The sequence below is a fragment of the Macrotis lagotis genome, chromosome 5 (assembly GCF_037893015.1).
Source record: "Macrotis lagotis isolate mMagLag1 chromosome 5, bilby.v1.9.chrom.fasta, whole genome shotgun sequence".
Classification (NCBI taxonomy): Eukaryota; Metazoa; Chordata; class Mammalia; order Peramelemorphia; family Peramelidae; genus Macrotis; species Macrotis lagotis.
This window is the reverse complement of record NC_133662.1, coordinates 155,575,758-155,590,825: the sequence shown is the minus strand read 5'-3', so window position 1 is coordinate 155,590,825 and position 15,068 is coordinate 155,575,758. Positions and strand designations below refer to the sequence as shown.

Sequence of the window (15,068 nt, the reverse complement as noted above, 5' to 3'; positions counted from 1 at the left end):
ATTATTTGTTGTTCCTCATGTCCTGCACCTTTGCACTTTACTCTTAAAGTTAATATTCATGCCACATAGATATAAGACATTTTTAGGGTATCACTTTAAGGAAATTCACTTTAATAAAAGAGATTGAGATATTGTAATTTAATAAAATGTCATCCTATGTACAACAAAGATAGGATAATGTTGAATTTGTTTATTTATCATCTATGCTATGTCTTTATCTATCAATCTGTTTATAGCATACAATGAAAAATTACTTAAGAATCATAAAATACATATAATAGCTGGAATCTAATTCTTTACTCTTATAGATGCCTTAATCTTAAAAGTTGGGAAAATGATTATTCTATTGTCACTATATTTAAAAGGAGTCACTATGGGGAAATGAAGTTAGAATGGGAGTGGGGTAGATCCATGAGATTAATAATCCTTAGTCAATACAACAACAACAATGACAATGATAACTGATATTTATATAGTTCTTTAAGGTTTGCAAGGAGCTAATACCTATAGTTAATAGCTAGGTGTTATGGATAAAGAACAAGGTCCAGAATCATAAACATCTGAATTAAAAACTAGCCTCAGATCATATATATTTGGCCCTGGGCAAGTTACTTAATTCCTCCCTACATAAGTTTTCTTTCCTCTTCTCTTTCTTATATTCTAATAGGGAAAATAATGTATACATACCTTAATATATACAGCATAAATAAAAAGAGAATATACAAAGCAGTTAAACACAAGTTCATTTGACATAAAATTAAAAGTTTGAAGGATCAGGGAGATGGAATGTTGGTAATCTGAGAGGGGGGGGAGGAGGGAGGGAAAGAATGAGAGAGAGAGAGGAGAGAGAGAGAGAGAGAGAGAGAGAGAGAGAGAGAGAGAGAGAGAGAGAAGAGAGAGACGTAGTGAGACAGAGACACGGAGAGAGAGGGAGGGAGGGAAGGAGGGAACCATTTTGGTAGGATCAGAATGAGAAGTAATGTCCAGTGAGACAGGAAAATTAGGTTGGGACCAAGTTGTTTAGGGGTTTTAAAAGCCAAAAAGAAAAGTTTATTTTATTCTAGAAACAATAGGATGTCAGTGAAGTTGATTAATTCTAAGAGTCCTTGTAGTAAGATCTGAGCTTAAGGAAAATTACTTTGGTAGCATTTTATATTTATACACACACACATACACACTCACATAGGATAGACTGATATATTGAAAGATTTGAAGCAGGAAAATGAATTAGACCACTATTGACATTTCTGCTTAGTTATATATTATTATTGCTTATTTCTTTCACTGTTGACAGCAAACATTTTAAAATCATGTTATCAATCAATTTCAAATTTGGTTATTCAACTAAATTTTAGTTATTATCATGAGAGGAGAGCAAATATGTATAGTTAACCCCAGACATTGGATAGTATGAAAAAGAATTCTATTTGCCCTAAAATCTGATTCTGTACTTTAATTTAGATAAGAATGTGTTTGAAGTATAGGGACATTGTAATGAATATAATAATTCTACACTGTAAGGTGCTTAGTTTACCCCTTTGTTCAACTTTTCTATATATTATAAGTTTGTGCTGGAAATCATCTATCTTAAATTGACATAAAGTCTGTCTTCTTTGAGGAAAGAATTTTCCTGAAGACAGGAAATAGAGTTGGAATGTCAATGGAACTAGTCAGTTTTAGTACTATTTAAGTGTAAGTTGCTGAGCTGAATTAGTAAGAGTATAGATCTACTATGATTAGATTAACTAGGAGGTTTATGTCAATAGAATCTTAATTTTCTTTGACTGCTATAGAGAGTAAGAGTGACTTAATGGGAGAAAGAAATGGATTTGAAGTTAGAACATTCAAACTTTAGTCCCAGTACTACCATTTAAATATATTTTCAGCCATGTGATTCTGGCTAATTGCTTCATTTGTTTCTTCATTTGTAAAATAGAGGGCCTGCCTATTTTAAGGGTTCTTGGGGGGGTGTTGGAGAAACAATGATAATACATGAAACTGTAAACTATAAAGCTCTAGAACAAGAAGGACTAATAATGTAAATTGACACAAACATTTGTTATAATTTCACCGTGGAAAAAAAAATTTCATTCTATTATAGATAAAAAAAAAAATTGCCTGCATGAATTCATGTTTCTTGGTTCATCCAAGTATTCTTAAGTTCTAATCTTCTTGTTCTGGACAAATGAAAGGTATTTTTGTTTTATAAGAAGTATATCATTACAAATGGAAGATATTTTTATTTTATAAGAAGATTTTCATAGCAGAAGATACTGGACTTTGAATTAGAAGTGGCGCAGTGGATAGAATGCTATGTTTGGAGTAGGAAAGACCTACTCCAGAGTTAAAAAATTCTGTCCCAAATGCTAGCTAGCTGTGTGTGACCCTGTGAAAATCATTTAAACTTTATAAATTTGTTTGTTCATTTGTGAAATGAGGATTGTGATATTGATAATGCTTATTTTATAAAGTCATTGTGGGTTTAGAAGAGATAAGATATGGAAAGTGTTTGTTACACAAAATATACATATATGTATGCTACTATTAATATTAACATGAAGTTTGATATTATCTATGTGTTATTGAAATGAAGTCTTACTTGGCTTCATGGTGGCATAGGGATTACCCTGTAAACAGGTTATCAGACCCAACTGGAAAGGTTGCTGAGGGATTCTACCTATATTTTCTTAGAATTAATCTTTCTAATTTCAGAAAGGCTACTCAGGAAATTAGTTTTTTTAGCAATTACACCTCTCAATGACCATATGCTAATGCATGCAGGAGTTGTGATTTTCCCCTAGTGGAGGGAGAACCCAGACTTAAAGCATTATTTTCACATACTTCATCCTATTTGATCCATACCACAACCCAAGTGAAGTAAGTGGAACAGGTATTATTGCCTTGACTTCACAGAAGAGTAAACTGATTTTTCTGAGTTGTTAAAATAACTTGTCAACACTGGTAGTACAACCCCAGGTATTAGACTCCAAGTTCATTACACTTTCTACTTCTAGACTGCAGGCATAGTAATGGTTTTGCTTTGTTACTATACCAGTTAATTTTTTTTAATTTATTTTTTCTGATTAGGTGGAGACCTTGAATTTTTAAAGAAGAAAGTCAATAATCAGATTTACCTGAATGATGAAACAAATTGCTTTGGTTGGAACCAATGATTGCTAAATCTTTATTATCAGCAACCAGGTAAGCTCAATCAGATGACTTCCATACAATCTTAGAATTTATTTCATGTCCACTTTTAAGCTATTCATGAACATCTAAATTTTTTTTGATGTTCCCTCTTGTTTTGGAAGAGCCTCCATAGCATCATCCAAAAAAAGATGTTCATCTTCATCAGTATGCTGGCACTGTGATCTCTCCCTACCTTAATTTCTCTTCCTTTTCAGAACTGTTTTCTGTCATATGGCTTATGGATCTCCAGTTTCTTAAGCAAGAGAACTTTGATATAGCCTCAGATTCAAGGAACAAAGAGGGAAAAGATGGTACTATCTTTGAGTACTTCATTATTGCCTCCCAAAACAAAAGATTTAGTGATGATGGGAGACTTTATTCAGGCATCTCTTAGAATGTTATTACTACAAGTCATGGGAACAAGAGAATAAATGTGAATTAGCTTTTCCTTGGATTTAAGAAAAATGGTTCTCTGGTTTACTTTCTCATAGTGATAGTCATCTTGTAGGACTTGGCTATCTGTTGTCTAAGGCATTGAATTTATGTGTTCTTGGTTATATCTCTGAACTTCCAATATTTGGGTTTATGTGAATTTAAATTGAGTTCTTGTGACCTTTTTTGGTGCATTTATTTTTGCTTTTTGTAAGGCAGTGGGGTTAAGTGACTTGCCCAAAGTCACACAGCTAGGTAATTATTAAGTATCCAAAGCTGGATTTGAACTCAGGTTCTCCTGACTTCAGGGCTGGTGCTCTATCCACTACACCACCTACCTTGCCCTTTTGTGCATTTTAATAGTGAATTTTACTGTTGAACATTTCAGATAGGTCTATAAAGTGAGAAAAATGGACACTTTCTGGAAGGCATAGTTTGCATGTTACTAAGTTGTTTCAATCATCTGAAGTTATCAGCATTTTAGGGACAAAACGAGGACTAAAAGACGTATTATTCTTTAAATACCACTATTAATTTAACATACTGTTCTCAGACTTGACCTCAACTTTGTCTTAGTCTTTCATTCCTGTGACAGTTGTATTTCATCCTCAAACTTGTTTGAGTTAGTGTGATAAAAATCACTATGAGTATTCTGTCATTTTAGAGAAGTCAGGAATTGAAATTACAGGGAACCTTTAATTATGCCTACTTGGAGACATAGCCAATCATTTATTTGTGACAGGTAATTTTCATTTTTGTGGGTGAATGATGCCATTTGGAAAAATTTTTAGAATGATCTCTGGAAATCATTTGGTTAAGTGAAAAGCTGCTCAAATTCAAGAGGTTTAAACATGTAGCACAATAATTTTCTAAGAGTTACCTACCACAGGTATTAAAAGATGAAAAAATAATTCTATCTTTCACTAATACAAATATGCTTGCTTCTTATCCCTCTGATTTTTTTCCAGCTATTTCAAATTGAGGTCTTTTTAAAAGGGTTTTCCAAAACAAATCATTTTAACTCATCCCAAATAAGGTTCATTGTAAGATGAAAGTCAAATTTTGAGAGGTGTTTTACATGATGATGTTTGTCTTTCATTCTTGAAGAAGACCATGACAGCAGGGGAGGTGAAGCCAAGACAAGCTTGTGAACTGTATTTGAGTAAGGGGTTGCTGCACTAAATCAACCAACCTCACTTTCTCCTTCAGAGTCATCTGGGTCCAGTGGCCAGATATTGAATCAGGATGACTGGACAGGTTTCAGGGTGGGAGACAATCAGGCTTAAGTGACTTGTCCAATGTCACACAGCTAGCAAGTGTCAAGTGTCTGAGGCCGAATTCGAACTCCTGTCCTCCTGACTCCAAGGTCAGTGCTCTGTCCATGGCACCACCTAACTATCCTATATTATCTCATAGTGGATAGAAAATTGTTCCAAGGAAGCCTAGGTTTAATCCTGCCTCATGTAGATTGGCTGTATGATTCTGAGGACAAGTCACTCTTAGTTCCTGAAACAACTTCCAAAGAATCTAAGTTTTAGAAAAAGTGCTGAACTATATTGGTAAAGGGAGTTCTCAGTGTCAGTGAAATCAAAGGTCTACTCTAAAAACAAAAATAATGTGAATTCAGAGTAAATAATTAGTAAGAAAATGATGGACTAGCCCCATTGGGTCATCCAAATGAACAGTTTCTATTGAAATAAACATCATATATGAAATTGCATATACTTGCTTCAAATAACATGGACTCATGAAAACTTTTAAAAATGTGAATTTTGTAACCATCTATCTGCACCCAATTATTTGCATGGATGCTGCCTCCTATTTTCCTTTGCTATTCAAATCCCTTCATAATGTAGCCCCCTCCCCATTTTTCCAGTCTTAAACCTTCTCCCTGCTATGTATGCTTTTATATAGTGACACTGGCCTTCTTGTTGTTCTTCTAAGGAAACACTTCATTTCTTGACTCTGGGTATTTTTTCTGGCTGTCCCCCCCATTCCTGGAATGCACTTCCTGCTTACTGGCATCCATAACTTCCTTGAAGTTCCAATTAAAACCCCATCTTTTCTAGGAAACCTTTCCAACCACTTTTAATTCTGGCACCTTTCCTCTTAATGATTTCCTATGTAGCCTCTAAATAGCTTGTATTGTATTTATGTTTCTTCCATTTACATACTATTTCTTCTGTTAGATTGTAAGCCATTTGAGGGTAGGGACAGTTCTTTGACTTATTTTATTTTATTTTTTGGTCTCTCCAGTGCTTAGCATATCACCTAGTACATAGTAGATATTTAATGAATGTTTATTGGCTGATTGACTATCACTCCAAGATGGAACTACCAGGGATTCTGGGTGTGCTCAATGTTTACAACAGACTTTTCTGGCAAATGAGAAGTGTTTTTGTAGTGTTATGTTTAGGCATCATTAGAATTTCATGAGACCAGGAAAAACTCTTACATATATATCCTCTTATATTGCTTATTGTTTAATTTATAACTGGAGTTGTGAAGTTTAAATGCTGTTCTTTGTAAAAGTTGAAAAAAAATTCTTCACTAGTTTGGAGATTAAGAATAAGGCAGATTGGGCAGTTAGGTGGTGTAGTGGATAAAGCACCGGCCCTGGAGTCAGGAGTACCTGGGTTCAAATCCAGTCTCAGACACTTAATAATTACCTAGCTGTGTGGCCTTGGGCAAGCCACTTAACCCCATTTGCCTTACAAAAAAAAAAAAACCCTAAAAAAAAAGAATAAGGCAAATATCTTTGTTCTTGACATTATTTACATAGCTCAATGAAGAGAATGAAGAGGGATACTTTCATTTATATATATATATATATATATATATATATATATATATATATATATATTCATGTATGTAAGCATGCATACATAGATTATATTATCTATCTTTGCAAACTTTAAAGTGCTACATAATATTCATGTAGAGTATAACAGTATTGGTTTTTTAGTGACATGTCTTTTTTAGACTAATATGACAAGATAGATTAGGCAGAAAAAGTTTGGGAGTGTTAGTAAATACAACTTTTACTCAACTATCTAAAATCTTGTTCTCTATGGCTGTTTATTTTCTTTTTTGTTTCACTTTTCCATCTTGATCATTGTGTGTATTTAGTAAATATAAGAGAGTATGCAATAGAACTGCTTTAAACCAAGGCTCAAAATGAAATTGTAAAATGCTGTGGCTCTGAAACCAGCAACTACTCTCATAGAGCAAGGAGAATTCCTCCAGGCAATCATGGAGCAAAGAGATTAGGAAAATAATTGTCTTTTTTAAAAATCACATCCTCTGTGCTACAGCTCAAAAAATTGTCAAAAACAAAGTCAGAATGAACATTTAAAACACATCATACACTGAAAATTTCAAATAAAATAAGACTAATCATCTAGATTGTGTTAAAGAGTTTGGTTTATAATCTGGGTGTTAATTTAAGGATGTCTCTGAATTCTCATTCTTATCCATCCTTTCCAAACTCCCTCAATGATAAAAACAAAACAACATCCAAAACCCACAGTCCCCAAATAAAACACCACAAACATAAACAGTTTTAGAACCTGATTCTTCAGACAATAAGATGGTGTCATAGACCTGTGCATAGACAAATTTCTGGACCCTGCTACCACGGAAATTGAGGATTGGCCAAATCAACTTTTAGAATCAACTCTTTGAAGTATGTCTTTGCCCCTTAAGTTAGTTGGGTTTATACTCCTCATGCTGAGTGTTTTGTCTTGATAGTGGGAGCTGATGATGTCATTATCTCTTTGTTAGTGTTTAGAGATTGAAGCTGCACTGGTGAAGGTGACCTTTTGGTTTGCAACACCTAAAGTAACCCATCCCTCTATGCAGCCCAGCTTTGACACTTCATAAGTAACATATCATCATGGGTCAAAAATTCGTTTTTCTGTGTTACCCCTTGTTGACTACTATGACTTTCTGCTATGTCCACCTGCTTAGAATTACACTGATGTTAGTCAAATAGTTTGTTTTTCTCCTTTTTTAGATCTGTGATTTTACAGAATTTAGGAGTTACCAGTGAGCAACCTGTCTCCCATATGCATGCAAATGTGCCCTTGTGTTGTGTCTCCTTTGTCCAACTTACTCCTGGTCTCTCCACTGAAGCTTGTCTTCCCCACTTCTTTTCAAGTGAACTCTATTCCATGGTCACACTGTTGTTAATTGAGTCACCCTATAACATATTAGTTCAAATGTATTACATGTAACTTACAGGTAGAATGACAGGAACCACTTCCAAAACATACATACATACATACATACATACATACATACATATGTGTATATATATACATATATATGTATATATATATATACATATATATATATATATATATATATATATATATATATATCTGTTTCCTTAGGGGATCTTTGTTCCATTATGCCAACTTATTCACATCATATTCTGTGACTATGCCTATGGTGATAAACCCTATCTATAATACTGGTTTTAGAGGGTGTTATTACATATTAAATTTTAAGTTGTTTTCCTGAGGGTGAACCTGGATTTTTGTTAACTACTCCTCTGGAGATAGGAGTCATAAAGTATGATTCAGTCATATGAGAAACAGAAGTGATTTGAGCCAGAAACTGGCTGGAGGACAGAGATCAATGACCTTATATGGGCTAATATCTGTGTGTCATCCAACAAGGTGAAAATCAAGATCGTTGATAATGGCAGTATCAGCACAAATAAGCCAAGGTTGGGAACAGAACTTGTGGTGGGAGCAACATGAGGAATCAGGCACAGAAGAGAGAATTAAGGCAATATGGCCTTGTAGTCAGGGCATCTAGGTGAAATAGTAGATAGAATATTGGACTTGGAGTTAGAAAGACCTGAGTTCAAATCAGACCTCACATTTACTAGCTGTGTGATCCTGTGCAAGTCACTGAACCCTACCTCAGTTTTCTAATCTGTAAAATTAACTAGGGAAGGAAATGGCTAATCACTCCAATATCTTTCCTAAGAAAATTTCAAATGGAGTCACAAAGAATCAGATATGCCTCAACAGCAACAGAAACAACAAATGGGATCCTTGGGATCCAGGAATCTGGGCCTCCAAAGAGCAAAGAACCTAGATGTCAATCTGGTAGAGGGGACAACATAAAAAGGGTAGTCAGATATTCTAGGCCAATTTAGAAAATGTGCTTTATGTAAACCAATGAGTGCAGAGAATATGGGTGAAGAGAAAGGAGGGTGGTTGTGGGAGAGGCCCATATAGAGGGACTAGGAGGATGATCTAGATGACTACAAATTAAAAAGAGAAAGGGTCTGAGGGCCTGAAGGAAAAGCTCTTTCTTATTTAGGGAATGGGAGGCTGAGTATTTGTATATAAGAGATAAGACAGTCTATGGCAAAGAGGTACATCTACATGCCCCATCTCTCCAAGTCCATACTTTATTTCTTTTTATTTTCTCTCAATGGCATTTGTCCTATTGTTTTCTCTTAGTAGATGTTATCTGAAAAAAATTAAGATTCAAAACAAACAAAAAAAACAACAGCAAGGAAGGGAAACATTTAAATATGAAAAACCAAGAAGTATGTAGGGCAGGCAGTGTCCAGGGAATAAAAGGGAATTTTTTTTGTTTGTTTGTTTTTGTGTAGAATAAATAAGGTAAATATACTCTGCAGTCTCCACCTAATATTTAGGCTATTAAGAGACTATTGACCTGGGTTCTTTCACTGTTTCTTGAAGAACTGATGCTTGCCAGATGCAAATATGCCAGATCTCTCTCTCTCTCTCTCTCTCTCTCTCTCTCTCTCTCTCTCTCTCACACACACACACACACACAAACACACACACACACACACACACACACACACACACATGTATATGCTAATTCTCTTCCAAATACTCAAAGTACTCTTGACAGATGTACATGTGCAGAAAAATTACTTTCCTCCTCTTCAGTTAGAAGCAAGCATTAATTGAAAACTTCTGAGAGACTCCCCATTCTCATTTTGCTGTACCCCAGTTTAAACTTTGAAAACTTTGCCTCAGCTAGGATCACTAACTCCTTAGGAACATGTGTACTTGTTAGAGGATGCTCAGCAGCCAGGAGTGTGCCTCCCAAATTCTTAAAATAAAAATATGGGGTGGGTCGGAGGTAGAGGGAATAACTTCTTTTCCTTTTGAGGAGTATGATCTTTGCCATCTCACGACTCACTGAAATAGCACAAAAAAAGGAACACTATTTGGCAGAATGGATCATCTAGGGAATGTGTGTACACATGTGTTTCTCCCTTCTCTACTGCATTTTAGAAGCAGCCTGGTTGAGGGAAGTGGTGGCATTTTTAAATGAATACTTAAAATCTAAAAACTTTAATTAGCCCATGTGAACTTATGGTTATTCTTTCATTTGGGGCTTTTCTAGCTGCAGGGTCCATATGTTCTGAAAGCTGATGGGAGTAGTGAATTGGCTGCATAAAGCCTAGTCTACTCCCTGTATTCTACCCCTCCCCCTTACACTGGAGACTTGAATTGCAAAATAGATGATCTTGATTAAACTAGTTTAAGACTATGTTAATGATACTGTAATTATCATTTGTCTTTACCTTGTGTGCTAATGATTAAAGCAAACATTTAATAATTGTGGGGTAGTAAATATACTTTAAATTCTAAGCCATAAAAAGATTTCCTTTAACAAGAATGCTTTTGTATATGATTAAGTTATTCAGTGGCTATTCCAGAACCTGATTTTGCCATCAGACTTAAGTGGGAGTTCAGAGAATATCAACAGTTATGACAGCCAACATAGCAGAATCACTTGAGTTGTACTTCACTTTCACAGAGAATTCTGGGTTTATTTCTTAATAAGTTTTCATTAGAAGCTGAACCTTCACAAATGAAATGATTCTTTGAAGACAGCATTGTATTTGGAGTCAGAGGACCTGTGTTCATCTTCTAGGTTTTGTCAGCTGTGTACTCTTGAACAAGTCATTGATTAATTTCTCTAGGCCTCAGTGACCCTCAGTAAAATTAAGGAGTTAGACTGGAAAACCTCTTTATTGGTCTCTTCTGACTATAACACTTGACTAATATGATTAAACTATGGCGACATATGCCAGAGTGGTATTGGGTGGTAGCCCCAAGTTCCTAAAAGCCTTTATCTTGGCCAATTTTGTTCTTGGACGGAACTTACAGGCTTTATGAACTTCTTTAAGTATATATCTACAGATATATATATATATAGTATATATATATATTATATATATATATATTATATATATATATATATGGAGATATATATATATATATATATATTATATATATATATGTATAAATTTCTTTATATATTTGAAAGAAATCCTGGGCACCTATACCATTTTGTCTTCCCATCACCCCCACTCAGGCATTTATTCTAGAATGGTGACTACACCTACCACACCCTTGATTCACAGTCAGGGAAGTCCTGGGACTCTCCTTGGCTAATTTCCATCTAGAGGGAGGTTTCCAGCTAGAACAATTTAAGGAAGTGCATACACACACATATGCACACAAACACAAACACACATACACACATGGTTGTTCCTTTCTTCCAGTAAAGGATATAAATATGCCAACACATAGATAAGGATGTAGATGTGCTAATGTACATCATTTTAATAATATACATGCTCGCAGTTACACACAGAAATCACAGGGACAGGATACATTAACTCATTAGAACTTCCCAGGAGCTGGATTAACAGTATCAACTCCTAAGAATAATTATTAATAATTATTTTCATTGAAATAAATCACTTTTACAGATAGAATTTAGTCTTAATGTCAACAGGGTGAGGTTGAGAAGCAGATTGGGAAAATGGAAAGAATAATGAATTTGGATTCAGAAGAACTGTATTAGATTGCAAGCTTAATTATTATTATTTATGAGCTGTGACTTTAGGCAAATCATTTAACTTCTGGTTTCCTTTTTTTCTTTAGTAGAATGAGAGTATGGATTAGATTATCTCCAAAGTCTCTTCCAAGTCTAGATCCTTTATGATCCCTATTTTATAGATGAGAAAACTGAAGCACAAGGAGAATACTTTCCCACAATCCCAGTGCCATAAATGATGGAGTTGAAATGTGAAGACAGTTTTTTAATATTAGTCCCAGATCATACCCCTTTAGAATTGCAGTGATGTGAAATGTTCAACATCCCAGATATAAATTTATCTATAGAGAGGAAAAAGCAATTTTTGTAACAAAGTAAGTTTTCTAACAAAGTCAATCAAATTTTCCTTGATGCTATTATTTTATTTTAAAATTCAATTCAATTTTATTTTCAGTTCCAAATTCCCTCTCTCCCCCAACCCTACCTGCAGTGAAAGTAAGAAAAACAAAATTCATTACAAACAATGACCAACATTAGGAAGAAAAGAAGAGAAGAGACAAGGAAAGGATAGAAAGAAGAGGAAAAAAAGATTCTAATCTGTTTTCTGAGTTCTTCACTTTTATCTGGAGGTGGATAGAAAATTTCATGACAGTTTTAGAAAGTTGGTCACAGAAAAAAAGACTTACACAAGCACATTTCATTATTGTAAAGTAATGTTTTAGATCCTTTTAGGCTGTCTTGTAATGATAATTTTTAATTAATTGACAATTAAAGGTAATAATGAAGGAATAGAAAAATGGGAAAAGAACATGAACTTAATCCTATAAATTGTAATAAAGGAACATAGAAAAAAATATTAAACAGTTGTTACAAACCCAGTTGTTAGTAAGAGAAATATTTCTTCTGCCACACACTAATCTTTTTTCTTTTCCTCTTTGCTCCTGTCCTTCCATTTTTTTTATCATCCCTTCATTTTCTCTCTTTCTTTTTTCATTTCAGTAGTGGTTGATAACATCATGCCTTTTGACAATTTTTCCATTACTACCTGGCTTATTCTTAACTATTTTTTAAATCAATATTTTCATCAATAGTTCTTTTCCTTGAACTGTGTATTTATAAATGTTTGGGTTTAGCACAATTTCCCTTTATGTTTACTCTTATAGGACCATTGATATAAGTTCAGTTTCACTATGAAATTGTTATTATGAAAAGCTGTTGTACCTGACTATTCTATTTTTTAAACAAAATTAGAGCTGACATTACACTATACAAACCATTTAAATATTTTCATACATAGCAATTTTCATGAATTAAAAATGATAGAGTATGCGTTTGGGGTGTCAATATAGATATAGACCTAGAATGCTGCAGAAAATGACAAGATGATTTATAGGCTACTCTTAAATTATTTCAATTCAATTTATTCATTAAGCACTTATTAATTGCCTACTATATGCCAGATGCTGAGTGGGATAAAAGTTTTGCATTAAATAGAGTGTTCTTCCCTGATGAAGCCTACAATTTAGTAGTGATATTATACATATATTTTAGATGTGTAATTATATATATTATATGTATATGAAACAAATAGAAAATAAAATAACTTCAATTTGAGTGTGAAACTTAACAGAAATATTTCGAGGATGTTCAAAATTCAAATCTAATAAGGCTGAGAATTAAACATAAAGCTACTTTGTGGAGGGAAAATGGAAAATTATATAGAACTGGTTATTCTTTTCTCCTTATTCCATATTCCATCTCTGAAAATTAGAAGGGGGGAAATTATTATGTTTGGTGCTATTTTCTAAATTTCAAATTATGTTTTAAATTGTTAAATGCATATTTATCATTCATGTTTTTGATATATATCTGCATATATGTGTATATATATGTACATATACATAATATTTATATCCAAATAAAGGGTAAGTCAGATTTTCAAGTCTATCTACAGATCTACAATATATTTGTGGTACTGAGAGGAACATTAAAATAATTCTACTATGATCATAATAGATATGAGACAACTACAGTTCTTAATCTTTTTGTGATTTTCTTGAGCTCTTTTTTTGTAGAAGGTGAAATCTCAGAATAGTGTTTTTAAGTAAATGAAGGAAATAATATATTTTAATTAACAGTTTGTGAAAAAGAAGATTTCACTCTTCCCCCCATCCATATTCATAGACTTCCTAAATTCTCTGCATGAACTCCTTGGGAAAGGGGGTTGTCTATGAATTGTTTGTTAAAAGTCCTTAGTCTAATGTTATGATTACCAATTGGTAACAAATGCTCAATTTAGATATGTATGTGTATTTATACACATATGCATATGTAAATATATGTATGTGTATGTACACAAACCTATGCATTTTATAGATAATTTTTATTGATAATATATTCAATAAAACTGCTTAGTTTACAGATTAAAAACAATATAAATTCCATAAATAGTCACACCTATTTATTATGTGTTATGTTATACATATGAACAAAAGCAAACTGTCTGGTGGACATATATGTATATATTCATTGGGTAAATTGCTCAGATTTTGTGTTAAGTGTAACTGTGACTGTAAACAATGTATTGATCCTGATAGAGGATTATTTCTTTGTGGCCCATACATACATATTGTAGTTAGAATTAAAGCTCCATTTTTTGCATTTTGCTTAGATTTTGTCCTCGTTTTTTTAATCTATTAAATTAAAATTTAACAATATGTTAAGCCAGTTTTTTCATTTTTAAAAATAAGGACCTTTTAAAAATAATTAAAATGATAGTTTAAAAAATTTATTTCTCTGTGTACAGATTGTTTCTGCTAAGTCAAATGTATGCTGCTTGAGGGCAGGGGCTGTTTCATTCTTGTCTTTGTATCCATGGTATCAAATAGAACAAATGTTTAATTTTTTTCTTATATTTTATTCTATGGCCAAAGAGAACTTTTTAATATAGGGTTTCTCCATATTATAACTAAATATGCATATAATTGAAATCTTTTTTTATAATAGATTTTTCTTATAAGAGCTAGTGGGAAAGGCCTTGCTATTTCTTGTTTAATTATCTGCAGCTTTTCAACCAGTGCAGATGAAAAGAGATGTATTCAGTTATCATATGATTTTTAAAATGCATACATTTGAAAATTATATAATGTATAATTATATACTTTCTCTGTAAATTAACAATGGCATAATAAGACAATGCTTTATCACAAAAGCTAGTACTGTGTTAAGAGGGAAATTCTGCTAAAGAACTTTGAAAGAAGCTCTTAGAATGAGAAAGACTCCATAAGCTTCTTTGGAAAGGGCATAGTTTTTCAGGCAGGATTTTACTTAAGTAATTAGGGTAATTTACCTGATAGGAATCATGAAGTCTTTGAATTGAAGGTGTTTTATTACTGTATTTTAATTATATATTGTTACTATTACCATTATTAATAAGTTATACATGTGGCATGAAGTTTTTATGTTGGGCACAATTGGAAATCTAATGAATAAATTAAATAAAAATAAATTAAATCCATTTTTTGATATGCAGATACTATGAATTCCTGTTCAGAACAAATTTCCTGAACAAATGTTTTTGAATTCTATTGTTCATA

The 15,068-nt window shown here is 33.2% G+C and overlaps 1 protein-coding gene across 15 annotated transcripts in view; it reads left to right on the top strand.

Moving 5' to 3' along the window:
* The window catches only part of HIVEP2 (HIVEP zinc finger 2), a 392,429-nt gene that overhangs the window by 273,168 nt on the left and 104,193 nt on the right, over positions 1-15,068 (top strand). For 14 of the 15 annotated variants that reach the window (XM_074187727.1, XM_074187726.1, XM_074187722.1 and 11 more), the window contains one exon: positions 3,088-3,201. The exons of the other annotated variant lie outside the window; for it this stretch is intronic. The gene's annotated coding sequence lies outside the window, so the exon portion shown is untranslated. The remainder of the gene's footprint in view (positions 1-3,087; positions 3,202-15,068) is intronic. 15 annotated transcript variants of the gene reach the window in all.